Raw genomic sequence first — 27790 nt, 5'->3', positions numbered from 1 at the left:
GCGATTGCTGTAAGAGAAGCAAAATTCATACGATCAGGCTGAAATTTGGTACATGGTGTTATTATATGGTGTCTAACAAGCATGCAAAAATTGGTCCATATCGGTTCACTTTTACGTATAGCCCCCATATAAACGGACCCCCAAATTTGGCTTGCGATTGCTCTAAGAGAAGCAAATTTCATCCGATCCGGCTGAAATTTGGTACATGGTGTTAGTATATGGTCTCTAACAACCATGCAAAAATTGGTTAACATCGGTCCATAATAATATATAGCCCCCATATAAGCCGATCCCCAGATTTGACCTGCGGAGCCTCTTAGAGGAGCAAAATTCATTCGATCCGGTTGAAATTTGGTACGTGGTGTTAGTATATGGTCTCTAACAACCATGCAAAAATTGGTCCATATCGGTCCATAACTATATATAGCCCCCATATAAACCGTTCCCCAGATTTGATCTCCGGAGCCTCTTGGAGGAGCAAAATTCATCCGATCCGGTTGAAATTTGCAACGTGGAGTTGGTATAAGGCCGCTTTTAACCATGCCAAAATTGGTCCATATCGGTCTATAGTTATATATAGCCAATCCCCAATCATACAAAAATTGGTCCATATCGGTTCATAATCATTGTTGCCACTCGAGCCAAAAATAATCTACCAAAATTTTATTTTTATAGAAAACATTGTCAAAATTTTGTCACAATTTTATTTCTATAGAAAATTTTTTACAAATTTTATTTCTATAGAAAATTTTGTCAAAATTTTATTTTGTCAAAATTTTATTTCTATAGAAACTTTAAACTTAATTATATACGTACTTAATTGGCCCTTTTGTAGTTTAATATATACCACGTATGGACTATGTGGTATATATTACGTTGTTAGGAAGTTTTAAGATACCTTGCCATCGGCTTCAGTAGAAGTTTCTACGAAATCCATGGTGGAGGGTACATAAGCTTCGGCCTGGCCGAACTTACGGCCGTATATACTTGTTTTGTTATCATCTCCAATACAAAAAATCATACAAATCGGAGTTCATGAGTGATAGAAGGTTAAGATTCGGCCTGGCCGAACTTACTGCTGTATGTACTTGTTTCCTCCTAAGTATGATTGCAAACCATTCCAAAGATTAGTTTTGGTCCTTCGAGCCGGATCTGAACCAGTGACAGTGGATCTACAATCAAACTAATGTGAATATCGTAACAAAAGTCATACAATTCAATAACGAAAGTTTCCTTAACGACATCTGGTGTTCAATATATTTAAAAAGTTACAAGTATGATCTTATTCACATTTCTCTCTGTTTCGTATGTGCTGCATTACTATGATTCAGAAGATTTTTTTGCAAACGGTTTTTATGTCAATCGGAAGCTATCATTGCAGGATCTCTATGGTTCAAATTTGACCAATTTATTCCAATTTCTATGAAGGATTATATTCGTATATAACTCATTCATATAGGTGGTGAATATCCATATACGAATTTATTTTTCCTCACATAAATTTCAGATATTGATATGTTACAAACGTAATGGCGAACTCATCACACCCCCATCCTATTGTCGTTGGTATAAAAACTTATTCTTTTGCCTCACCGGCAGGGTTCATTAGCATTGAGTTTCAATGAAATCTCTTTAAGGTTTAGGATAACTAACCGCTTACCATATTGTATATATGTAGGACATAATTATAAAATGTGGTTTTATGATGAATGACATTAACAACCACAAAATGTTGACAACTACGGATAATAAGGTCATTGACGATGATAGCGAACCTCAGCTTGTCATCACGGTGAAAGTAAATATTAAATAAAGTAAATATTAAATATTAATAAATATTAGCTTTTTATATTACATTTTAAAATGGTTCATAAAAGGTGAAATATATTTGTATGTATGCTATTCACGTGGACCTATTTATAATCATAGAATCAAGCTATTTTGATTATTGATGTAGGTTTCGACCACAGTCTGTGAGAATTCAGATAGAATTTAAATTACGTTAATTGAGACAATAACATAGAGGGAAAAGATCTGTATATTTTTATAACAAAGATTTCGAATTATATTAAGGACACATTTAACTAACAGAACAAAAAAATATCGTCTTAAGGCCGAAGACTTCTTGTCCTTATGAAATTGAATGAAATTAATTTACATTCATTTCTTTTCATTAATTTTTCAGATTTATTAAAGCCAAGTTAACCTTAGTCAAACAATTTTTTTGTTTGTCATTTTAGACTACCAAATTTTAAGTCGAATCACTTAGCTATAAGGACAAAATGACTTCATTGAAAAGTTTATCGACTTTTGGACAAGGAAACAACTTTATATCAGAGAACTAATGACCTGTATTGATATATATCGAACGGATGGTTTCTTTCGTATTCCAAACGAAAGAAAATTGATTTTAGTTTATGGCCTGTTCCTGTATATCGAACGAAAGGTTTCTTTCGTATTCCAAACGAAAGAAAATTGATTTTTGTTCTTCTATTTCGAACGGCAAGTCACTTCATATTTTGTTGTCGAGTAATAAACGGACATTGTTAACATTTGACTGAATTCTCAGGCCAAAAATACTCATTTTGGATAATCAATGTATTCTCCTACAAACGAAACGAACTTTCAAAAATAGAAAAACCCAAATTCATACGAATTCGAGTGACTGCCTTTCTTTCGAATGAGTTTTCATTCGATATACAGGAACAGGCCATTAGTCTATGTAGGAAAGCAAGTCACTTGATATTTTGTTGTCAAGTAATAAACGAGCATATGTATCAAGAAAAAAGTAATGGCCTGTTCCTCTATATCGAACGAAAGCTTTCTTTCGTATTCCAAACGAAAGAAAATTGATTTTTGTTCTTTTATTTCGAAAGGCAAGTCACTTCATATTTTGTTGTCGAGTAATAAACGAACATATACAATAAGTGTCAAAAAAAAGTAAAAGCATTGTTAACATTTCAATGAATTCTCAGGCCAAAAATTTAAAAATACTCGTTTTTAATAATCAATGTATTCTCATACAAACGAATCGAACTTTCAAAAATAGAAAAACCCAAATTCATTCGAATTCGAGTGACTGCCTTTCTTTCGAACTGGTTTTCGTTCGATATACAGGAACAGGGCATAAAAACTTTGTTAACATTTATGAAATCTCAGACCATAAATGTGAAAATACTCATTTTTGAAATTGAATGTAGTCTCATACAAAGGAATAGACCTATCAAAAATAGAGAAATCCAAATTCATTCGAATTCGAGTGACTGCCTTTCTTTTGAATGGGTTTTCTTTCGATATACAGGAATAGGGCATAAGTCTTCTATGCTAAGCAAAATTCGTGCTCGCATTATAAGGACATGAAATCTTTGGCCTTATGACAATATTTTATTCAGTGGAACCTCCTTCAACGACCTTTGTAAATTTTTTGAAGCAAATCGGAGAACTTCAGTTTTATCACTGTACTTTAAAAAACAAAGTCGGGCAAGGAGGTCCGCCTTTCCAACCTAATATCAAATGGCCATTTGCCTTAATATTTTTCCAGTGTAGATTTTGAATGTCCCACGAACATGCCACGATTGCATGCCACTCATGCACATTGCAAGGTGGGTTGGGTACCACCGTGGATCGAAATTGACGCTTTGTTCACGAGAATTTGTAAGCACCAACACTTTAGAAATAATTGACACAAATCCCTGAGTTGCGACGAACATAAAAAGTAACCAAAATGTTGACGGATGGTGTAATACTTTTCTATCCCATATTTTTATACTCACCACCATAGAATGGTGATGGGGGTATATTTTACTAAGTTTGTCATTCCGTTTGTAATACATCGAAATATCCATTTCCGACTATATAAAGTATACATATATATTCTTGATCAGAAGTAATTCTAAGACGATATAACAATGCCCGTCTGTCTGTCTGTTGTAATCACGCTATAGCTTTCAATAATGGCGCAATCGTCCTGCTATTTGGCAAAGATTCGTTTTTTTGTTTGCAGGCAGAACAAATTCGAAGATGGGCTATATCGGATCAATTTTTGATATAGCTCCCATATAAACCCACCCCCCGATTTAGGGTCTTGGGCTTCTAGATACCGTATTTTATATCCGATTTGTCTGAAATTATATATCTAAAGGTATTTTAGGACCATAAATAGGTGTGTCGAAAATGGTGTCAATCGGTTCATGTTTTGGTATAGCCCCCATATAGACCAATCCCCGGCCAAAATTTTTTGAATTTGGGGGCGCTTCTGAGAATCCCCACTACGTCGAAAACAGTCGTATACGATATCCAAAACTCCTCGGAAAAGTGCCGTCAATATTGAGAAGTTGTACCACGCCAAGTTACTACAAAAACGTATCGCATGAGTGCAATTATTAGGCGCTCTTCTGGATATATTTAGAAGGACGCCAATAAGAGCCCCTTCAAACAATCGGAGAAAGTGCATTTTAAGATAGTTGTAAAAGAATCATTGTGGTCAAGTAAAACACGATTGTTTAGATGTTTATTAATTTTATTAAACATTTATAAATTTTCATAAATATAACATTTATACGACTATCACATTTAACATATTTTTATACATTAATAAAATATTGATGTTGAGTTACAAGTTGCAAGTTACATGGTGTAGCGTCTATCTGCTAGTGCTTTTATTCCCAATGGAGGCAGCGTGTCAGGAAAAATATTTGAAAAACTATCACTTTATTCCAATTGGAAAGTCAAAAATTTTTCACCAATATACCTTTTACAATTTTAAGCGAAATAACTAAGTTTTCAGCACTTCATTATCGTTTTTATTTAAATAAATTATAAGAAGTTAGTTATGCTTGGTGTTTCACAAAATATAAAATGGCCCTTGTAACAATAGTGATGGCAGAATACTTTCATGCGAATAGTGATGGCAAAATACTATCACAGTTGGCGATTGTTGCAGTGTCACTTACGAGTCTGTGGTTGCGATGAGGATGAAATGGAACTTTGAAATGCTGGCAGGGTCTCCCGATTTTACTCCTTGGGCTTTTAGAACCCGTATTTTCAAACCGATTTGCCTGAAATTTGAAATCTCCAGGTATTTTAGAACCATAAATAGGTTTTCAGCAAATGGTGTACATCGGTCCATATTTTTGGTATAGCCCCCGTATAGACCGATCTCTTGAGTTTACTTCTTGGGCTTCCAAAAAACATAGTATTTATCCGCTTTGCCTGAAATTGTAAACATACTGGCCACAAAAACCTGTATCAGATTTAGTTTTTATAGGTCCATTTGGTAAAGCTTCCATATGGACCGATTTCACTTCTTGAGGGTATAGCAGGTGCACTGATCATGAAAATTGCTTGAAACTGAATGTAAAATTTCCCGATTTTACTTCTCGTAATCATTTTAATAATGGGGGTAAAAATCTTCAGATGTTGATTGCAAACCTCAATTAATTTTTTCATTAAAAACGTAAAAATAGTTCAATTAAATTCTTAACTGACTTACCCCCATTTTCATGAAGCTCCTTTAGTGCTACGTTAGCTAACGAACTTTTAAACCGTGATATCTACATATCTGTCATCTTGTGTATATATTCCATATGCCAGTTAGAAACTTAACAGCTGAAAAATTTTCAGTTAAAGTTAACCGGAGAAAAGATATTTCTATTCTTCTTTCTGTTAACTGGCAGTTAAAGCCTAACTGAGCTACATGAAAATGGCCGTTAGTGTTTTTAGTTAGATTAAAAATGGATTGTTTGAAATAAATTTTTATTTAAAAAAACTTAAAAAAAATTCCACCATTTATTATACCCTCCCCCGTAGCATATATTAACTTTGTCATTCCATTTGTAACACATCGAAATATTGCTCTAAGACCCCATAAAGTGTATATATATTCTGGGTCGTGATGAAATTCTGAGTCGATCTAATCATGTCCGCCCGTCCGTCTGTTGAAATCACGCTAACTTCCGAACGAAAGACGCAATCGCCTTGAAACTTAGCACAAGTACTTGTTATTGATGTAGGTCAGATGGTATTGCAAATGGACCATATCGGACCACTTTTACGTATAGCCCTCATATAAACCGACGCTCAGATTTGGCTTGCGGAACCTCTTGGAGGAGCAACATTCATCCGATTCGGTAGAAATTTGGTAAGTGGTGTTAGTATATGGTCTCTAACAACCATGCAAAAATTGGTCCATATCGGTCCATAATTATATATAGCCCCCATATAAACCGATCTCCAGATTTGGCTTGCGGAGCCTGTAAGAGAAGCAATTTTCATCCGATCCGGCTGAAATTTGGTAGATGGTGTTAGTATATGGTCTCTAACAACCATGCAAAATTGGTCCATATCGGTCTATAGTTATATATAGCCGATCCCCAATCACACAAAAATTGGTCCATATCGGAACCATGATTGCCACTAGAGCCAAAAATAATCTACAAAAATTTTATGTCTATAGAAAATTTTGCCAAATTTTATTTCTATAGAAAATTTTGTCAAAGTTTTATTCCTATAGAAAATTTTGTCAAAATTTTATTCCTACCGAAAATTTTGTCAAAATTTTATTTCTATAAAAAATTTTGTCAAAATTTTATTTCTATAAAAAATTTTGTCAAAATTTTATTTCTATAGAAAATTTTGTCAAAATTTTATTTCTATAGAAAATTTTGTCAAAATTTTATTTCTGTAGAAAATATTGTCAAAATTTTATTTCTATAGAAAATTTTGTCAAAATTTTACTCCTACAGAGAATTTTGTCAAATTTTATTTCTATAGAAAATTTTGTCAAAATTCTATTTTTATAGAAAATTTTGTCAAAATTTTAATTCTATTGAAAATTTATCAAAATTTTATTTCTATAAAAAATTTTGTCAAAATTTTATTTCTGTAGAAAATTTTGTCAAAATTTTATTTCTATAGAAAATTTTGTTAAAATGTTATTTCTATGAAAATTTTGTCAAAATGTTATTTCTATAAAAAATGTTGTCAAAATTTTATTTCTATAGAAAATTTTGTCAAAATTTTATTTTGTCAAAATTTTATTTCTATAAAAAATTTTGCCAAGCTTAATTATATACTTCTTTAATCGGCCTTTTTATACCCTCCACCATAGGATGGGGGTATATTAACTTTGTGATTCCGTTTGTAACACATCGAAATATTGCTCTAAGACCCCATAAAGTATATATATTTCTATAGAAAATTTTGTCAAAATTTTTTTCTATAGAAAATTTTGTCAAACTGAATTGTATACGTATTTGATCGATCTTTTTTGATTTAATATATACCACGTATGGATTTACATACAATTTAGAAGACGGTGTTTCGAGGTTTTAAGATACCTTGCCATCGGCAAGCGTTACCGCAACTTAAGTAATTCGATTGTGGATGGCAGTGTTTAGAAGATGTTTCTACGCAATCCATGGTGGAGGGTACATAAGCTTCGGCCTGACCGAACTTACTGCCGTATATACTTGTTTAGTTTAATATATACCACGTATGGACTACCTTGCAATTTAGAAGACGGTGTTAGGAAGTTTTAAGATACCTTGCCATCGACGAGTGTTACCGCAACCCAAGTAATTCGACTGTGGATGACAGTCTTCAGCAGAAGTTTCTACGCAATCCATGGTGGAGGGTAGATAAGCTTCGGCCTGGCCGAATTTACGGCCGTATATACTTGTTTTAATTGTCTTAGTATAATAAAAAAAATTAATTGTATCAATTTTTTAGTTAAAAATTTTAAAAATTTCAATCATTGACTTAATTAATTTAATTTTTCTATCTTGATTGAAAAGTTAATTATATCGATTAATTTATTAATTGAATAAATTTTCATTTTTATCAACTTTTTAACCCTTTCGACCCTAAAGTTGCCTGTGGGCAACTTTTTGTGTTTTGAGACTCACTGTCAGCGTTGTTTTTATTTTTGTTCATAACACTGTAACGGTATCGAAAGCCAAAGACAATAAACTCTAGGAAGATAGGAGATTGGCTACTGAGGAGATCAAACCATTTACCGTGTTAGTTTCATACTCGAACCAAACGGGTATACGACAAGTATTGACATAGCATTAAAATGCAAATAAAAAGAAATTAAGTGCACGAAATAAATTTTCATAAAGGGGAAAATGTAATTTTTTTGTTGTTGCCTAAAATGTAACATTGTTTCATTAAGAAAATTAAGTTTTTTCATTAAAAAAAGGAAACGAAAAACATATAAAAACATTACGAACATGTATGGAACTAACGTGGTAAATGCAACATTTGGTATGACGCAAGCCAATTTCCTATCTTCCTAGAGTTTATTGTCTTTGTCGAAAGCTACAAGTGTTTTCTTCAAGTTGAATAAAAACAAGTATATACGGCCGCAAGTTCGGCCAGGCCGAATCTTATGTACCCACCACCATGGATTGCGTAGAAACTTCTACGAAAGACTGTCATCCACAATCGAATAACTTGGGATGTGGTATGTTAAAACTTCTTATTCCTGCATGGTTGTTGGATACCATATACTAACATCACGTACCAAATTTCAACCGAATGGGAAGAATTTTGCTCTTCCAAGGGGCTCTGGAGGTCAAATCTGGGGATCGGTTTATATGGGGCCTATATATAATTATGGACCGATATCGACCAATTTTTGCATGGGAGTTTGAGGCCAAATATTAACACCACGTACCAAATTTCAACTGAATCAGATGAATTTTGGTCTTCCAAGAGGTTCCGGATGTCAAATCTGGTGATCGGTTTATATGGGGGCTATATATAATTATGAACCGATGTGGACCAATTATTGCATGGTTGTTAGAGACCATATACTAACATCACGTACCAAATTTCAGCCGGATCGGATGAAATTTGCTTCTCTTAGAGGCCTCGCAAGCCAAATCGGGGGATCGGTTTATATGGGTAATTATGGACCGATGTGGACCAATTTTTGCATGGTTGTTCGAGACCATATACTAACACCATGTACCTAATTTCAGCCGGATCGGATGAAATTTGCTTCTCTTAGAGGCCTCGCAAGCCAAATCGGGGGATCGGTTTATATGGGGGCTATATATAATTATGGACCGATGTGGACCAATTTTTGCATGGTTGTTAGAGACCATATACTGACACCATGTACCAAATTTCAGCCGGATCGGATGAAATTTGCTTCTCTTAGGGGCCTCGCAAGCCAAATCGGGGGATCGGTTTATATGGGGGCTATATATAATTATGGACCGATGTATACCAATTTTTGCATGGTTGTTAGAGACCATATACTAACACCATGTACCAAATTTCAGCCGGATCGGATGAAATTTGCTTCTCTTAGGGGCCTCGCAAGCCAAATCGGGGGATCGGTTTATATGGGGGCTATATATAATTATGGACCGATGTATACCAATTTTTGCATGGTTGTTAGAGACCATATACTAACAACATGTACCAAATTTCAGCCGGATCGGATGAAATTTGCTTCTCTTAGGGGCCTCGCAAGCCAAATCGGGGGATCGGTTTATATGGGGGCTATATATAATTATGGACCGATGTATACCAATTTTTGCATGGTTGTTAGAGACCATATACTAACACCATGTACCAAATTTCAGCCGGATCGGATGAAATTTGCTTCTCTTAGAGGCCTCGCAAGCCAAATTTTGGGGTCCGTTTATATGGGGGCTATACGTAAAAGTGGACCGATATGGCCCATTTGCAATACCATCCGACCTACATCAATAACAACTACTTGTGCCAAGTTTCAAGTCGATAGCTTGTTTCGTTCGGAAGTTAGCGTGATTTCAACAGACGGACGGACGGACGGACGGACGGACATGCTCAGATCGACTCAGAATTTCACCACGACCCAGAATATATATACTTTATGGGGTCTTAGAGCAATATTTCGATGTGTTACAAACGGAATGACAAAGTTAATATACCCCCCATCCTATGGTGGTGGGTATAAAAATAGCTAATTTGGTTGTCAATTAGCAAATTTTTTTTTTCATTAGTACGCACGTGCCTCAAGAAAAAAATATTTGCGAATTTGAAAAAAGGTTTTTATACATGTGACTTTTTTCAAAAATTACAACAAAAATGTTAAAATTTGTTATTAAATCGGTTGTAGTACATATCAAATAAAATATTTGTGAGAGCCAAATTTTCGAATTGCAAAAAACCAACATGTGAGAAATTTTTAAAGTTGTAAAGTTGCCTGTGGGCAACTTTGGGCCATTGTGGTAGTAAAATTACATAATTTTGGACATAAGACCTAGAAAAAAACAAGTATATACGGCCGCAAGTTCGGCCAGGCCGATTCTTATGTACCCACCACCATGGATTGCGTAGAAACTTCTACGAAAGACTGTCATCCACAATCGAATTACTTGGGTTGTGGTATCTTCAAACTTCTTATTCATGCATGGTTGTTGGATACCATATACTAACATCACGTACCAAATTTCAACCGAATGGGAAGAATTTTGCTCTTCCAAGGGGCTCTGGAGGTCAAATCTGGGGATCGGTTTATATGGGGCCTATATATAATTATGGACCGATATCGACCAATTTTTGCATGGGAGTTTGAGGCCATATATTAACACCACGTACCAAATTTCAACTGAATCAGATGAATTTTGGTCTTCCAAGAGGTTCCGGAGGTCAAATCTGGTGATCGGTTTATATGGGGGCTATATATAATTATGAACCGATGTGGACCAATTTTTGCATGGTTGTTAGAGACCATATACTATCATCACGTACCAAATTTCAGCCGGATCGGATGAAATTTGCTTCTCTTAGAGGCCTCGCAAGCCAAATCGGGGGATCGGTTTATATGGGGGCTATATATAATTATGGACCGATGTGGACCAATTTTTGCATGGTTGTTAGAGACCATATACTGACAACATCTACCAAATTTCAGCCGGATCGGATGAAATTTGCTTCTCTTAGGGGCCTCGCAAGCCAAATCGGGGGATGGGTTTATATGGGGGCTATATATAATTATGGACCGATGTGGACCAATTTTTGCATGGTTGTTAGAGACCACATACTAACACCATGTACCAAATTTTAGCCGGATCGGATGAAATTTGCTTCTCTTAGGGGCCTCGCAAGCCAAATCGGGGGATCGGTTTATATGGGGGCTATATATAATTATGGACCGATGTGGACCAATTTTTGCATGGTTGTTAGAGACCATATACTGACAACATGTACCAAATTTCAGCCGGATCGGATGAAATTTGCTTCTCTTAGGGGCCTCGCAAGCCAAATCGGGGGATCGGTTTATATGGGGGCTATATATAATTATGGACCGATGTGGACCAATTTTTGCATGGTTGTTAGAGACCATATACTGACAACATGTACCAAATTTCAGCCGGATCGGATGAAATTTGCTTCTCTTAGGGGCCTCGCAAGCCAAATCGGGGGATCGGTTTATATGGGGGCTATATATAATTATGGACCGATGTGGACCAATTTTTGCATGGTTGTTAGAGACCATATACTAACACCATGTACCAAATTTCAGCCGGATCGGATGAAATTTGCTTCTCTTATAGGCCTCGCAAGCCAAATTTTGGGGTCCGTTTATATGGGGGCTATACGTAAAAGTGGACCGATATGGCCCATTTGCAATACCATCCGACCTACATCAATAACAACTACTTGTGCAAAGTTTCAAGTCGATAGCTTGTTTCGTTCGGAAGTTAGCGTGATTTCAACAGACGGACGGACGGACGGACGGACGGACGGACGGACGGACGGACGGACGGACGGACGGACATGCTCAGATCGACTCAGAATTTCACCACGACCCAGAATATATATACTTTATGGGATCTTAGAGCAATATTTCGATGTGTTACAAACGGAATGACAAAGTTAATATACCCCCCATCCTATGGTGGTGGGTATAAAAAGGTTTGAAAAACAATGATTTTGAACAAATTTTGAACTTCGATTGGGATGTCCCTGTGACGAGGAATGCGGCGATGATGTGGAGAACATATCTGCAGTGCTAGGGAGGAATTTGGAAGGAATCGTACAGAGGGAGAAAGCCATTGATATCGGCCTTCTTGGCAACATACTGGTGGATTAGCACAAATATAGGCGCTTTATTATACTTTTTCTCACCGTCAGTTGAAGTGGCATGGGTTCAAAACAAAAAAACAAAACATTTCGTGATTCACGCGAAGCCGTGAATGAAATTCAAACTAAATAAAAATTTGTCGTGCGTAAGTAAAAATCAAATTGGGTCGTGATTGTGAAATCACGCTCATAATAAAAATTCTCGCTCACGATAAATTTCACGTTCACGATTCGTGTTCACGATAAAATTCACACTCACGATAAAACCGAGACACAAAAAAATTAATTGTGCTAATTGTTCCGTCGTGAGTTATGAATGTTAATTACTCATCAGTAATTGCAGCGAGTCATGAGATTTGTCGTGAATCACAAGATTTTTCGTGAATGGTAATTGTTGTATCACGAACATTTTCGTGAATGAAGAATATTGTCGTGAGTCGCGAGAAATTTCGTGAATTACGAGTATTTTATTTAGCCACCAAAAATTGTCGTGTTCCGAAAATATTCGTGAATCACGAGATTTGTCGTGAATTACGAAAATTGTTGTGAATCGTGCGGGAGCGTGAGGCATAAACATTGTTCGTGCATGAGCGTGCGCTAGTATGACTTTTCATTTCGTGAAAAGTCATACTAGCGCGTGAATTCATACCCACATCGCGTGCGCGAGTACAAATATTTATTCGTGAATGTGCCTGAGTGTGAGTGAAATTTCACTCACGTGCGCATCCAAGTATATATTTACTGTAAAAATGACAACAAACTTTCAAAAATCCAATAAAACGTAATACGTCTATCATTACAAAACAAACCATTTTATAGTCACAATTGCCCAAACGGATGGGCATGGTGACCCGAAATTTTGGCTAGACGCTTCTTAAATGACTTCAACATGATTAAAAGTATAAAATTTTTTTAGCTGTACCGATAAAAATTCGGGGTCGAAAGGGTTAATTGGTAATATTTTGAAGATATTTTTTTCTGTGCAACTATTATATTTGATTCATGGTTGTGAGTATTTAAGATTCGGCCCGGCCGAACTTACTGCTGTATATACTTGTTTTGATTCCATTCATCATCAGCTATAAAGTGGTCTAATTCACAAAGAAAACAAAAACAACCATCGTAGAACTCACCGGATATAAATGTGAATAAATAAGCTTTCTCTCAAAAACAGACAAAACGATGACAACAAACAACAAAAAGTAGATGATTATTTCAAATAAAAAAAAGGCTTAGTTGGAAGAGGGAGATGTCATTAAAAAGGTCTGTTGTGGTTATGCCACATTTCGTCATCTATATCCCTCGTTTAAATGTGGTTAAAAGTAAATCTTTTTACTAAGCCTTTTTTTCACTCACCGCCAAGCTGTGGTGATGCTCGTAAACGAAAAACTAAAATAAAAGTTGACGAAAATATACCCCATTTCCCGCGAGCACATTCGCATACAAATGGAAAAAGAATTCATAGCAATTTCTGTCATGACCAGAGATCCTGCTTCCGTTTCCATATAAACGGTATCATCTTCAATGGTCCAAAGAAATGTGAGGGCAATTTCTATGTTCTCCCCTCTGCTTAGATATTTTTGGGGAAGCCAATTTAGGCGCAAACTACGTGATTCGGCCATACAAAAGAGCCATTGAAACTAACCCGAAAAGATAGGGAAAGAGCAAAAGGGAAGTAGGGCAAAGGAAGACACTTTCAAAAGATATCAGGTTCTGTTCCTAACTACCAAAACGAAGGCCCAACTAGTCAACCAGAAGATAGGCGGAAGCAGCTGCAATACTAAGTTTTGTGGCATGTTAAGACATGGCCTTGAGGCGATTTCCAACATGAAAAATAGGTCGTTAAAAACATTTAAAATGGTAAACACTATAATTTATAATGTTATGTCGTGTGTCCTTCTTCTTATATATATGTGAGCTGGTAATGGTAAACATATCTGCACACAAACAAAAGGCCTCACACATAGGTACATGTTTATCTCCTTTGTTCTCTCTCCCCCTCTTTCTCTGGTTAAGTGTGAATATATATATTTTTTTCCAAGGCAAGAGAAAAAAGCACTTAATAGTTTTGTTATCCTTGGCCTAATGTAAGTGCGGCTGACGTTGTGTATGGTAGTAGTGGTAGCACTCTTATTGTTGTTTTTCTTTTCTTGGTACTGCAACTCTCTTGTTTATGGCAATGCTTGCTCTCATTGGTATTAGTAGAACTACGATACCGGAAATGGTAAAAAAAAAACAACTATGGCAATGGCAACCATCTCATGCAGAATTGAAGTATGTTTCCTGTTTTACAATTTATGTTAATAGTCTGCTCTATGAAAAGCTTGATGGTAAAATAAATGGGTGTGTAGTGCCGAGAGTATGTGGGGGCGAGTGTGGTTCAGGAATATGAAAATCGTTTATATTGGTTTCGCTTTTAGATTTTATCGCCTCTAGTGTTCATTGGTTTGATAACCGTGTCAACAACGAATCACTCGGTTCCAGTTGAAGCATTATAACTTTCTGATTTTTGCTATATTTTCCTTGTTTAGAAATGCATAAATCCGAAAATTTCCTATGAAAATGAAGTTTTCCGGAAATTTTCATATAGAATTCATAGAAATGAAAATATCCTAAATTTCTCTGTAGAAACGAAATTTTAATAAAATTTTCCAAAACTGCTTACCGAACAGAAATTTTCCCTAAAATTTCCTATAGAAATGAAATTTTTGAGAAATTTCCTGTGGATATGACATTTTTGAGAAATTTCCTATAGATATGAAATTTTCCAGAAATCTCATATGGCTATGACATTTTCCGAAAATCTTCTAAAGAAGTTAACATTTCCGAATATTTTCCTAAAAATTCCTACAAAAATGAAATTTTTCGAAAATGTCCTATAGAAATTAAATTTTGCGAAAACTTCACTGAAACCAGTGAACCCACCAGGAAAGAAAATTTTAGTTAGTTAAAAAAATAATATATTAATTTTACAAAATTTTAACTAAACTATATTAGAAACGCGGATGTCACGCCGATTTCACAAAACTAGTAAATAATTTTCGATAAATTCAAGAAAATTTATTAGACATAATTCATTTTTTTCACTTGTTAAAGAAAATTTCGTAGTTTAAAGGAAAAAATTGGAGTTAAAAATTGCAAAAATGTCTTTAGTACCATACGAAGTTCATGATGGGCTCATTACTGGTAAAATTTACAAATTTTAAGAAATTCTGAACTATTTTGTGGGAGATCCGAATTTAGTTAATCTTTATGTTTCATTTGTGCATAATATTTTCTTCTATTTTAGTTATTTTAAATAACGTACGCAAAAAAATATTAACGTCATGGAAACTTTCTTAAAACGTAAAAATGCCATAAACTTAAATTGAATTAAATCAGCTTTAGTGAAATATAGGATTCACTTTTTTTGAGTGTTCCTATGGAAGACAAATTTTTCGAAAATTTGTCTTAGAAATGAAAATTTTCGACAAATTTCTTATAGAAATTAAATTTTCGGAAAATTTAATGACAATTTCCTCTATAATAAAGTTTTCCTGAAATTTCATATAGACATGAAATTTACCTATAAATATTTTCCAAAAAATTAAAATTTTCCTAAAAACTACCAAAGAAATGAAAATTTTCCAAAAATTTCCTTTGGAAATAAAATTTTTAGAATATGAAATTTTGCGAAAATCTATAGATACGAAATTTTATCATGTAAAATGAAATTTTCCGAAAATTTTCCAAAAATGTTCAAATTTCCGAAAATTTCCTATATAAATGAAATTTTTAAATTAAATATTCAGGGAAATTCCTATAGAAATGAAATTTTTTAAAGAATTTCCAATAGAAATTAAATTTTGCGAAAATTTCATATAGAAATGAAATTTTCTGAAAATTTCGAAAACTTGCATTAGAAATGAAAATTTTCGCAAAATTTCCTATAGATTAGGTTAGGTGGCAGCCCGATGTATCAGGCTCACTTAGACTATTCAGTCCATTGTGATACCACATTGGTGAACTGCTCTCTTATCACAGAGTGCTGCCAGATTCCATGTTAAGCTCAATGACAAAGGACCTCCTTTTTTATAGCCGAGTCCGAACGGCGTTCCATATTGCAGTGAAACCACTTAGAGAAGCTTTGAAACACTCAGAAATGTCACCAGCATTACTGAGGTGAGATAATCCACCGCTGAAAAAAATTTTTGTTAGCAGGAATCGAACACACGACCTTGTGTATCCAAGGCGGACATGCTAACCATTGCACCACGGTGGCTCCCAAATTTCCTATAGAACTTAAATTTTCGTAAAATTTGATATAGATGAAATCTTCAGAAAATTTCCTATAGAAATAATGAAATTTTCCGAAAATGGAATAAAATTTTTCATAAATTTCTATAGAAGAGAAATTTTCGAAAATTTTCTATTGAAGAATAATTTTCAAACATTTCCTATAGAAATGAGGTTTTCAAAAAAAAAAAAAAAAAAAAAAAACAAAACAAAAATCCTATCGTAATGAATTTTCCGAGAATTCCTATACAATGAAATTTTCGGACAATTTTTCTATAGAAATAATGAAATTTTCCGAAGAATAATTTTGAAACATTTCCTATAGAAATGAAATTTTCACAAAAACAATCCTATCGTAATGAATTAAACAAACAAATCGTATAGAAAAGATATTTTCCGAGAATTCCAATACAATTAAATTTTCCTAAAAATTTCCTACAAAAAATAATTAAATTTTCGAAAATGAAATAAAATTTTCTAAAATTTTCTTAATTAAGTGAAATGTCCTATAGAAATGACATTTTCAGAAAATTTCGTATAAAAATGAAATTTTCAGAATATTTCCTATAGAAATGAATTTTTCAGAAAATTCCTATACAATGAAATTTATTTATTTATATATATTTACAATCATAAAAAATTATGAAAATAAACAGAAAAAATTATAGGTGCTAACAACATAGGTTTTCGATCCGTATACAATGAAAGTTTCCGACAAATTTCCTAGAGAAATGATTTTTTTTTTTTAAATTTCATTGTATAGGAATTTTCGGAAAACTTCATTTCTATAAGAAATTTGTCGGAAAATTCCTATACAATATAATTTTCAGAAAATTTCTTTAGATATGAAAAAATTTTCCGAAAATTCAATAAAAATTTCGAAAATTTCTTATAGATGTGAAATTTTCTCTAAAAGAAATTTTGCAAAAAAAAAAAATCTTGTCGTAGTGAAATTTCCTGTAGCAATAAAATCTTTCCAAAATTCCTATACAATGAAGTTTTCCCACAAATTTCCTATAGAAATGAAACTCTCCAAAAATTTCTGTACAATGAAATTCTCCGACAAATTCCTACACAATGAAATTTTCCGACAAATTTCCTAGAGAAACACTATTTTTTCCGAAAATAAAACAATAATGAAAATTTCCTATCGAAGTGAAATTTTCAAAAAATTTCCTATCGAAATGAAATCTTCACTAATTTTTTTTCCGAAAATAAAACAATAATGAAAATTTCCCATCGAAGTGAAATTTTCAGAAAATTTTCTATCGAAATGAAATTTTCGACAAATTTTCTATAGAAATTAAATTTTTGAAAAATTTTCTATAGAAATGAAGTTTTCGGACAATTTTCTATTGAAATGAAATTTTCGGAAAATTTCTTATGGAAATGAAATTATCGGAAAATTTTCTATAGAAATTAAATTTTCGGAAATTTTCCTATGGAAATGAAATTTTCGGAAAATTTTCTATAGAAATGAAATTTTCGGAAAATTTCCTATGGAAATGAAATTTTTTGGAAATTTTCTTATAGGAATGAAATTTTTGGAAAATTTTCTATAGATATCAAATTTTTGGAAATTTTCCTATAGAAATTAAATTTTCCTATAGAAATTAAATTTTCCAAAATCTCATCTCTAACCTTTACTTTTCTGGAGTTGTCACATTTTTTCGTCCACTTTGTGGTCGCGATGAGTAATGGCACGAGAAACAAACGATTTATTAACATTTAAATGTTGGAATATCAAAAGTATCGTAGTTATAAAAATATGGGATTACATAACTTAATTCTATTTGCTGTATATGTAAACTTTCCTAATAAAGATGTAAAATCTCTCGTTTTGTTCCTTACACACTTATATGGCACATTATCAAAGTTTTATCTACATCACTATGCAAATGTTGCTATGGCAATGAATACTTAGTCACTAAAGGTAGTTTCAGCATAATTTCTACATTGATATGTTTTCCGGCAATGAATGATCCCAGCGAACAATTACTTCCGAATTCGGTCCGAATTCTGAAAGAACGTCTGCTAAATCATCCGAGTCTGATTCCGAATTCGGCCCGAAATCGTTCGGAAAGTGTAATGAGCGGTTGACAAGAATTCGGACCGAAATGTCTGAGGGAAATCGGAAGATTGTCCAGAAATTCCGACAGAATTCGGTCCGAATTCGGATGGGCAATTCTGAGGGAAATATGATAGTTTGACCGACATTATGCAGAGAAGTTCGGCCAATTCTCGGACATTTTCCCGACATTTAGCAGAGCATCTCGGAACATTCTCGGACAATTTTACCGACATTTAGCAGAGAATTTCGGACCTTTCTCGGAAATTATGTCCGATTTTGTTAGGAGAAATTCGGACGATTGTCGGACACTTTGTCCGACTTTCTACCGAGAAGCTCGGACTTTTGTCGGACAATTAAAAATATGATTCAAAGTTATTTAAAAAGATTTAAAACTAATATTTTATTTCAAAGTTATTTAAAAAGATTTTAAACTAAATTTATATTTCAAAGTTATTAAAAATCTATGTTATGCTAAGAGATCAATGTTTATTTTGAAACGTATTACAATTCATTTTTTAAAGTCAATTCAATACGCATAAATAGCGGTTAAATATAATGTAACCTAATATTGTTAAAAATATATACATTATAGTTCGGCAATCCTTCTCTTATTTCTTTTATTCAGTCGATCTTTTGCTGCATTGAAAAAAGCCTTCATATTTAATTCAATAGTAGAGTTCGACGTTTGAGGAATTCTTTCAAATGTGTCATCTAAAAAATAAATTTATAATCATTAAAATAATAATAATAACAATAGCGCTACTTTAAATACCTTTAAGCAACTTTATAAAATAGAAATCCTTGACAGGTATGTTGTTGTTCGTATTTGACCAAGAAAATTTTGAAGCAATGTTGTCGTCTTTAAATATAAGTTTTTTATTTTTTTAGAACACCGTTATGATATTGTTATTTACTATTATAACACTTCACTTTGCCACTATTTTGTTTATCACTCACCGTTTTATTTGTACGATCTGTTCCGTGCGATATTACAATAGAAACTGACAATGGAATGCAAAAATAATAACAAAATGCAGAAACAAAAATTCCCTCCGAACTTTGGCAGAGGTTTTCGGTCAAATCTCGGTTGACAAAATTCCTTTCAGAGATTCTGCCGACTACGTCGGTTAGTTCTCGTACAAAACTTCAGAGATTGTGCAGACATCGTCTGAAAAAATATCAGAGAATGTGCAGACAAAGTCGGATAAACCTCGGAAGAAATAACAGATTTTCGGCTAAATATCTGATATAATACCAGAGATTTAGCAGACGTTTTCGGACGTCCGACACGTCGGACATAATTGCTCGCTGGGATGTTACTCTCTTTGGGGTCCTTTTGAGCATGTATGAGTGTGTGTGTGTGTGTGTGTATAAAAGTGTGTAAGCTAGTAGACTGGTGATGAAACTTAATGTTTTCGTACACAAAACGAATATTTAATTATTATGAAGCACACAATTCAGGATAATAAGGACATGACTTATTACTATGCACAAGACTTTGACATCATAACTCTGCTCCTCACCACTGCATTTTATGACCCTTCGCTGTCAAAGGCAGTCACTGGCTGACTAACTGAGACAGCTATCCTCATTGACATGCTGTTACTTGTATTTCTCCTACTTTTCTTTTTGTTAACTTGAACATTTTTTCATGATGTGAATTGCTTCATGCATTCTGGACAAAAAAGGATACTCGAAACGATGATGATGTTTAAAAGACTATGTATTTGGTATGTTCACTTGAGGGTATGTTAGTATAAATTCAACATTATTCACATTGTCTGTTCATAATTTTTCCCCGGTATAGTATGGAAAGGAAGAGAATCTAGCATCATAGTAGATCGTCATTTCCTGTGAACATAAAACATGAACTGTCACGCATGTAAAATAGAGAAGCTTAAGAAAATTCTATGCAGGGAAAGACCTTTTCTGGTGTCCTAAAAGACAAAAGCAGTACTCAATTTGAAGTAGTTGACAAAGCAACGAGGTGGGACCAGGAGTTATGTATCAATAGGGTAAGTGCAGCAAATGTGGTATACCCATTTGTTTTTCGAAAGCCAAATTTTTTGTTTTTCTTCGACGAGGCTATGATTTTACCACATTCATTTTACTAGTGATAGCCATCCACGCAACTATGAGCGAAAAATTAGAAACCCATAATTTCGGATATATTTGCGAATTTATTAAAAAACACATTAAGCACGGATTCATAAAATGTGCAGGTAATGTGGTACACCATAATGTAGATTTTTTTGTAAAAAAAAAAAAAATAAATGCAATATGTGTATCGCAATTGCATATATTTTATGCTTATTTAGTACTCGTCAGTTATTTACATGCGAAAATTAATAAATTTAAAATATATCTTCACACTAAACGAAATGATTAAGAACCATCAAAAAAAAAAAACCTTCGAGCACGGGTAAATGTGAATTCTTTCAACTGGCACAAAAAAAGAGTTGCAAAAAACAAATTGATCTTTGATAGCTTCATTTTCTGACAGCCACAATCTATTCAGCTTGGTTTAGTTCTTCGTATGTTGTTAGATAGAGAAAAAAGCTACTATACCACATTACCAGCCTATACCACATTTGCTGCACTTACCCTACAGAATTTGAAAATATATTTTTTTTGAATTAACAAAGTACTACGTTACGAAAATTTCCCAATGAACTATTTGTTATATTTTCATTTATGAAATATTGTTAGCATTTTCTTTCTGTAGAATTTTTTTGAAAATTGAATTTACACAGTTGACTTCAAATGCTTCGTTATACCAACTTTTCATGCATATATTGTCGTCTTGGCCTTGCATACTGTAAATTTCCCTTGTTAAATCGGTATACTATACTTTGATTGCAAATATTATATATATGTTACTGCACTGCACCTTACAGTTTGTATTGGAAATTTTCTTAAATTTTCTATAGGAAATCTCCCCAAATTTTCCATAGAAAATTCCATAAAATTTTGTATAGACAATTTCTCACAGTTTGTATTGGAAATTTTCTTAAATTTTGTATAAGAAATTTCCTCAATTAATTAATTTTTTATAGGAAATTTTCTCAAATAGCAAAATTTCCGAAAATTTTCTTCATATTTTCTAAAATTCTGTATTAGAAATAGAATCAAATTTTCTGTAGAAAATTTCCTCAATGGTACGTAGAAAATTTTTGAGAAAATTAAAAAAAAAGCAAGTATATACGGCCGTAAGTTCGGCCAGGCCGAAGCTTATGTACCCTCCATCATGGATTGCGTAGAAACTTCATCTAAACACTGCCATCCACAATCCAATTACTTAAGTTGCGGTAACGCTTGCCGATGGCAAGGTATCTTAAAACCTCCTAATACTGTCTTCTAAATTGTAAGTAAGACCATACGTGGTATATATTAAATTAAACAAGTATATACAGCACTTAAATACTTAAATACCCACCGCCATGAACCAAATATTAGGGTTTCCTTTGAAATTTCAGGAGGGCTTGAGGACTTGAAGACACTTCCCGAAGATAAATTTAAAGATTTCACCTATGAGGACTATATCAGATTCTGGATTTATAAGAACCATTTTTGTTTGAGTTTTAGAGAAATCATTAACATATCTTGTAAGTGTGCAAGAAAATTATAAAATAACGTCTGGATTTGAAATCTTAAATCTGTAGAAGTAAAATCTGGAAATTTTACATTGAGTTTCAAGCAATTTTCATGATCAGTGCGCCTTCTACAAACTCAAGAAGTGAAATCGGTCTATATGGAGGCATTACCAAATGGACCGATAAAAACTTAATCCGATACACGTTTTTGTGAGCCTAAAATACCAGAATATTTACAATTTCACGCAAATCAGATAAAAACTACGGTTTCTAGAAACCCAAGGAGTTAAATCGGGAGATCGTTCTTATGGGGGCTATACTAAAATATGGACCGATACTCACCGTTTTCTGCACATTTCTTTATGATCTGAAAATACCTCTAGATTTCCAATTTCAGGCAAATAGGATAAAAACTTAGGATTCTAGAAGCCCAAGAAGTAAAATCGGGAAATCGGTCTATATGGGGCTATACCAAAATATGGACCGATACTCACCATTTTCGGCACACCTCTTTATGGTCCTAAAATACCTCTAGATTTCCAATTTCAGACAAATTGGATAAAAACTACGGTTTCTATAAGCCCAAGACCCCAAATCGGGAGGTCGTTTTGTATGGGGACCATACCAAAACATGGACCGATACTCACAATTTTTGGCACACGTATTTGTGGTCCGACAATACCTCTAGATTTATAATCTCAGGTAAATTGAATAAAAACTGCGGTTTCTATAAGCCCAAGAAGTAAAATCGGGAGATCGGTCTATATGGGGGCTATACCAAAACATGGACCATTGCTCACCATTTTCGGACACCTCTTTATGGTCATAAAATACCTCTAGATTTCCAATTTCAGGCAAATTGGATAAAAACTACGATTTCTATAAGCCCAAGACCCCAAATCGGGAGGTCGGTTTATATGGGGACTATATCAAAACCTGGACTGATATAGACCATCTTCGAACTTGACCTGCCTGCAGACAAAAGACGAGTTTGTGCAAAATTTCAGCACGATTGCTTCATTATTGAAGACTGTAGCGTGATTACAACAGACAGACAGACAGACGGACACACGGACATCGTTATATCGTCTTAGAATTTCTCCCTGATCAAGAATATATATACTTTATATAGTCGGAAATCGATATTTCGATGTGTTACAAACGGAATGACAAACTTATTATACCCCCGTCACCATTCTATGGTGGTGGCTATAAAAAGAGCGACTAAATACGTGTATAATTCAGTTTGATAAAATTTTCTATAAAAATAAAATTTTAACAAAATATTTTATAGAAATAAAATTTTAACAAAATTTTTTATAGAAATAAAATTTGACAAGATTTTCTATAAAAATAAAATTTTGACAACATTTGCTATAAAAATAGCATATTGGTAGATTATTTTTGGCTCGAGTGGCAACCATGATTATGAACCGATATGGACCAATTGTGTGTGAATGGGGATCGGCTTTATATAACTATAGACCAATATGGACCAATTTTGGTATGGCTGTTAGCGGCCATATACTAACGCCACGTTCCAAATTTGAACCGGATCGGATGAATTTTGCTCCTCCAAGAGGCTCCGGAGGTCAAATCTGGAGAACGGTTTATAAGGGGGCTATATATAATTATGGACCGATATGGACCAATTCTGTCACGGTCATATACTAACACCATGTTCCAAATTTCAACCGGATCGGATGAAATTTGCTTCCCTCAGGGGCTCCGCAAGCCAAATCTGGGGATCGGTTTATATGGGGGCTATATATAATTGTGATTCGATGTGGACCAATTTTTGCATGGATGTTAGAGATCATATACAAACACCACGTTCCACATTTGAACCGGAACGGATGAATTTTGCTCCTCCATAATTATGGACTGATATGGACCAATTCTCGCACGGTTGCTAGAGACCATATACTAACACCATGTACCAAATTTCAGCCGGATCGGATGAAATTTGCTTCTCTTTGAGGCTCCGCAAGCCAAATCTGGGGATCGGTTTATATGGGGGCTATATATAATTATGGACCGATGTGGACCAATTTTTGCATGGTTGTTGGAGAGCATATACGAACACCATATACCAAATTTCAGCCGGATCGGATGAAATTTGCTTCTCTTTGAGGCTCCGCAAGCCAAATCTGGGGATCGGTTTATATGGGGGCTATATATAATTATGAACCGATGTGAACCAATTTTTGCATAGTTGTTAGAGACCATATACTTACACCCACAATTACCGCACAAAAGTTCATATCGGTTCGCAATTATTTCTTCCCTATATATACCGGTGGTATCACAATGGACTGACTAGTCCACATCGGTCTGCCACCTAACCTAACCTAACCTATATATACCGGTCAAGAACTGAATATTTAGAATATGGTGTTAAGAAGTTTTAAGATGCCTTCCCATCGGCCGCAACCCAAGTAATTTTATTGTGGATGACAGTCTTTCGTAGAAGTTTCTACGCAATCCATGGTGGAGGGTACATAAGGCCGAACTTACGGCCGTATATACTTGTTTTCTTTTTTTTTGTAAAATAATTTCAATAATTTTCATCGATCTTTTTATTGAAAAATTCCACCAAGTGTACTATTTGCAATTCCCTTTAATTACCCAGCAAAAAAAAAGTGTCGCCAAAAAAGTAATGAAAATGTTCTTTTTGGATCCGGAAGTGGTGCAAAATTGACGCAGAAGCAATGGCTTGTCATAGGACGGAAGTCCTCCACTTCAACAGCCGTTGCACTGAATTTGCATCACTTCTTTAGGTGTGATCCGAATTCAATGTTTTGGATGTAAATTAAAAAATTCTGTGATATTTTGTCAAATAAATAATTTTTATAATTTTTTATAATTTTTAATGGATTCTAACGCTTGTCGGAGACGTTTGACCTGAAATATTTTCAAAAATGCACAATTTTTTCAGATTGGATTTAGCATTTTTTTCGACAAAATTTAAATGATTTGTATCATTTTATGAATTCTTACTCTATTTTTAACATATTTGAAACAAAAAAAGTTAAAATTACCCATTAAAAGTATGAAAAAACCAAGTTATAAAAAATTGAATCAAAAGAACTTCCTGGGTAGTTAAAATAAAGAACATCATTGGGAGTGCATATTCTGGAAGTGCTTTTAAAGTTGTGCCTTTGAAAGAACTTTCAAATTTTTTTGCTGGGTAGCTATTTTTCAATTTCTTATATACTTTCTCAATTATGTGTATGGTGTTTTCAAAGTTTCTTTAAGAAACTGTGTCAAATTTCCCATTGGAAATGTCTTCAATTGTCCATGAAAAATTTATTTGCTCCAAATTTCCTAAAACTTTCTAGGGGAAGTTTTTGCAAGATTTCTATATAAAAATTTTGGATTAATATTTTCTATACTTTCCCAATTTTTTTGAATAATAATTTCAAAAATTTCCATCGAATGTTTTGTTTTAAAATTTCACCAAGTGTATTTGCAATTTCCTTTAATTTTCTACTTTGCAATTTCTTATATACTATTTGAAAGTTTCTATGAGAAAGTGTATTATCAAATTTCCTATCGGAAATATCTAATATTGTCCATGGAAAGTTTATTTTTTCAAAATTTTCTAGGGGAAGTTTCTTCAATAGTTCTATATATAAATAATTTTTGAATAAGATTTTCTGTATTTTCTCCATTGTTTTTTTTTTGTGTAAAATAATTGTAACATAAAATTTTTATTAATTTTTTATTGTAAAATTTCACGAAATGTACTTTTTGAAATTTTCTTATTTTCAGATTCTTATATACTTTCTCAAATTGTCTATAGGATTTTTTTTTTCAAAGTTTCTATAGGAAACTGTATCAAATTTCGCATGGGAAATGTCACCAAGGGAAATTTTCTCCATTTTTTCATGAAAAATTATCTCTAGTTTTCCAAGGAAAATTTTCTATATGAAACTGTCTCAAATTTTCTACACAAAATCTTCTCAAAATTTCCATCGAAAATTTTGTTCAAATAAAGGGTGATTTGTTAAGAGCTTGATAACTTTTTAAAAAAAAAACGCATAAAATTTGCAAAATCTCATCGGTTCTTTATTTGAAACGTTAGATTGGTCCATGACATTTACTTTTTGAAGATAATTTCATTTAAATGTTTACCGCGGCTGCGTCTTAGGTGGTCCATTCGGAAAGTCCAATTTTGGGCAACTTTTTCGAGCATTTCGGCCGGAATAGCCCGAATTTCTTCGGAAATGTTGTCTTCCAAAGCTGGAATAGTTGCTGGCTTATTTCTGTAGACTTTAGACTTGACGTAGCCCCACAAAAAATAGTCTAAAGGCGTCAAATCGCATGATCTTGGTGGCCAACTTACCGGTCCATTTCTTGAGATGAATTGTTCTCCGAAGTTTTCCCTCAAAATGGCCATAGAATCGCGAGCTGTGTGGCATGTAGCGCCATCTTGTTGAAACCACATGTCAACCAAGTTCAGTTCTTCCATTTTTGGCAACAAAAAGTTTGTTAGCATCGAACGATAGCGATCGCCATTCACCGTAACGTTGCGTCCAACAGCATCTTTGAAAAAATACGGTCCAATGATTCCACCAGCGTACAAACCACACCAAACAGTGCATTTTTCGGGATGCATGGGCAGTTCTTGAACGGCTTCTGGTTGCTCTTCACTCCAAATGCGGCAATTTTGCTTATTTACGTAGCCATTCAACCAGAAATGAGCCTCATCGCTGAACAAAATTTGTCGATAAAAAAGCGGATTTTCTGCCAACTTTTCTAGGGCCCATTCACTGAAAATTCGACGTTGTGGCAGATCGTAAGTCTATTCATGATGAAATGTCAAAGCATACTGAGCATCTTTCTCTTTGACACCATGTCTGAAATCCCACGTGATCTGTCAAATACTAATGCATGAAAATCCTAACCTCAAAAGAATCACCCTTTATAAGAAATTTCCTCAATTAATTATTTTTTATAGGAAATTTTCTCAAATAGCAAAATTTCCGAAAATTTTCTTCATATTTTCTAAAATTCTGTATTACAAATAGAATCAAATTTTCTGTAGAAAATTTCCTCAATGGTACGTAGAAAATTTTTGAGAAAATTAAACAAAAAAAAAAAAAAAAAACAAGTATATGCGGCCGTAAGTTCGGCCAGGCCGAAGCTTATGTACCCTCCATCATGGATTGCGTAGAAACTTCTTCTAAACACTGCCATCCACAATCGAATTACTTGAGTTGTGGTAACGCTTGCCGATGGCAAACTATCTTAAAACCTCCTAACACCGTCTTCTAAATTGTAAGTAAGACCATACGTGGTACATATTAAATTAAAAAAGGCCGATTAAATATTTTATAGAAATAAAATTTTAACAAAATTTTTTATAGGAATAAAAGTTGACAAAACTTTCTATAAAAATAAAATTTTGACAAAATCTGCTATAAAAATAAAATATTGGTAGATTATTTTTGGCTCGAGTGGCAACCATGATTATGAACCGATATGGACCAATTTTTGTGTGATTGGGGATTGGCTACATATAACTATAGACCGATATGGACCAATTTTGATATGGTTGTTAGCGGCCATATACTAACACCACGTTCCAAATTTGAACCGGATCGGATGAATTTTGCTCCTCCAAGAGGCTCCGGAGGTCAAATCTGGAGAACGGTTTATAAGGGGGCTATATATAATTATGGACCGATATGGACCAATTCTGTCACGGTTGTTAGAGATCATATACTAACACCATGTTCCAAATTTCAACCGGATCGGATGA

General features: G+C 33.8%; 1 protein-coding gene and 1 long non-coding RNA gene across 2 annotated transcripts in view; one reads left to right on the top strand and one right to left on the bottom strand.

Annotated features, from left to right (window-relative positions):
• Positions 1–27790, top strand: part of LOC142222136 (uncharacterized) — a 350911-nt gene that overhangs the window by 150778 nt on the left and 172343 nt on the right. The gene's annotated exons all lie outside the window — the stretch shown is intronic.
• On the bottom strand, positions 19022–19418 carry LOC142222138 (uncharacterized). The gene is made up of 3 exons (XR_012718264.1): positions 19388–19418; positions 19203–19289; positions 19022–19141 (listed from the first exon to the last, which is right to left on the bottom strand). It is a non-coding gene; the product is annotated as an uncharacterized LOC142222138 (long non-coding RNA).

This window comes from Haematobia irritans, chromosome 1, assembly GCF_050003625.1.
Source record: "Haematobia irritans isolate KBUSLIRL chromosome 1, ASM5000362v1, whole genome shotgun sequence".
NCBI lineage: Eukaryota > Metazoa > Arthropoda > Insecta > Diptera > Muscidae > Haematobia > Haematobia irritans.
This window is presented reverse-complemented; position numbering and strand designations above follow the sequence as displayed.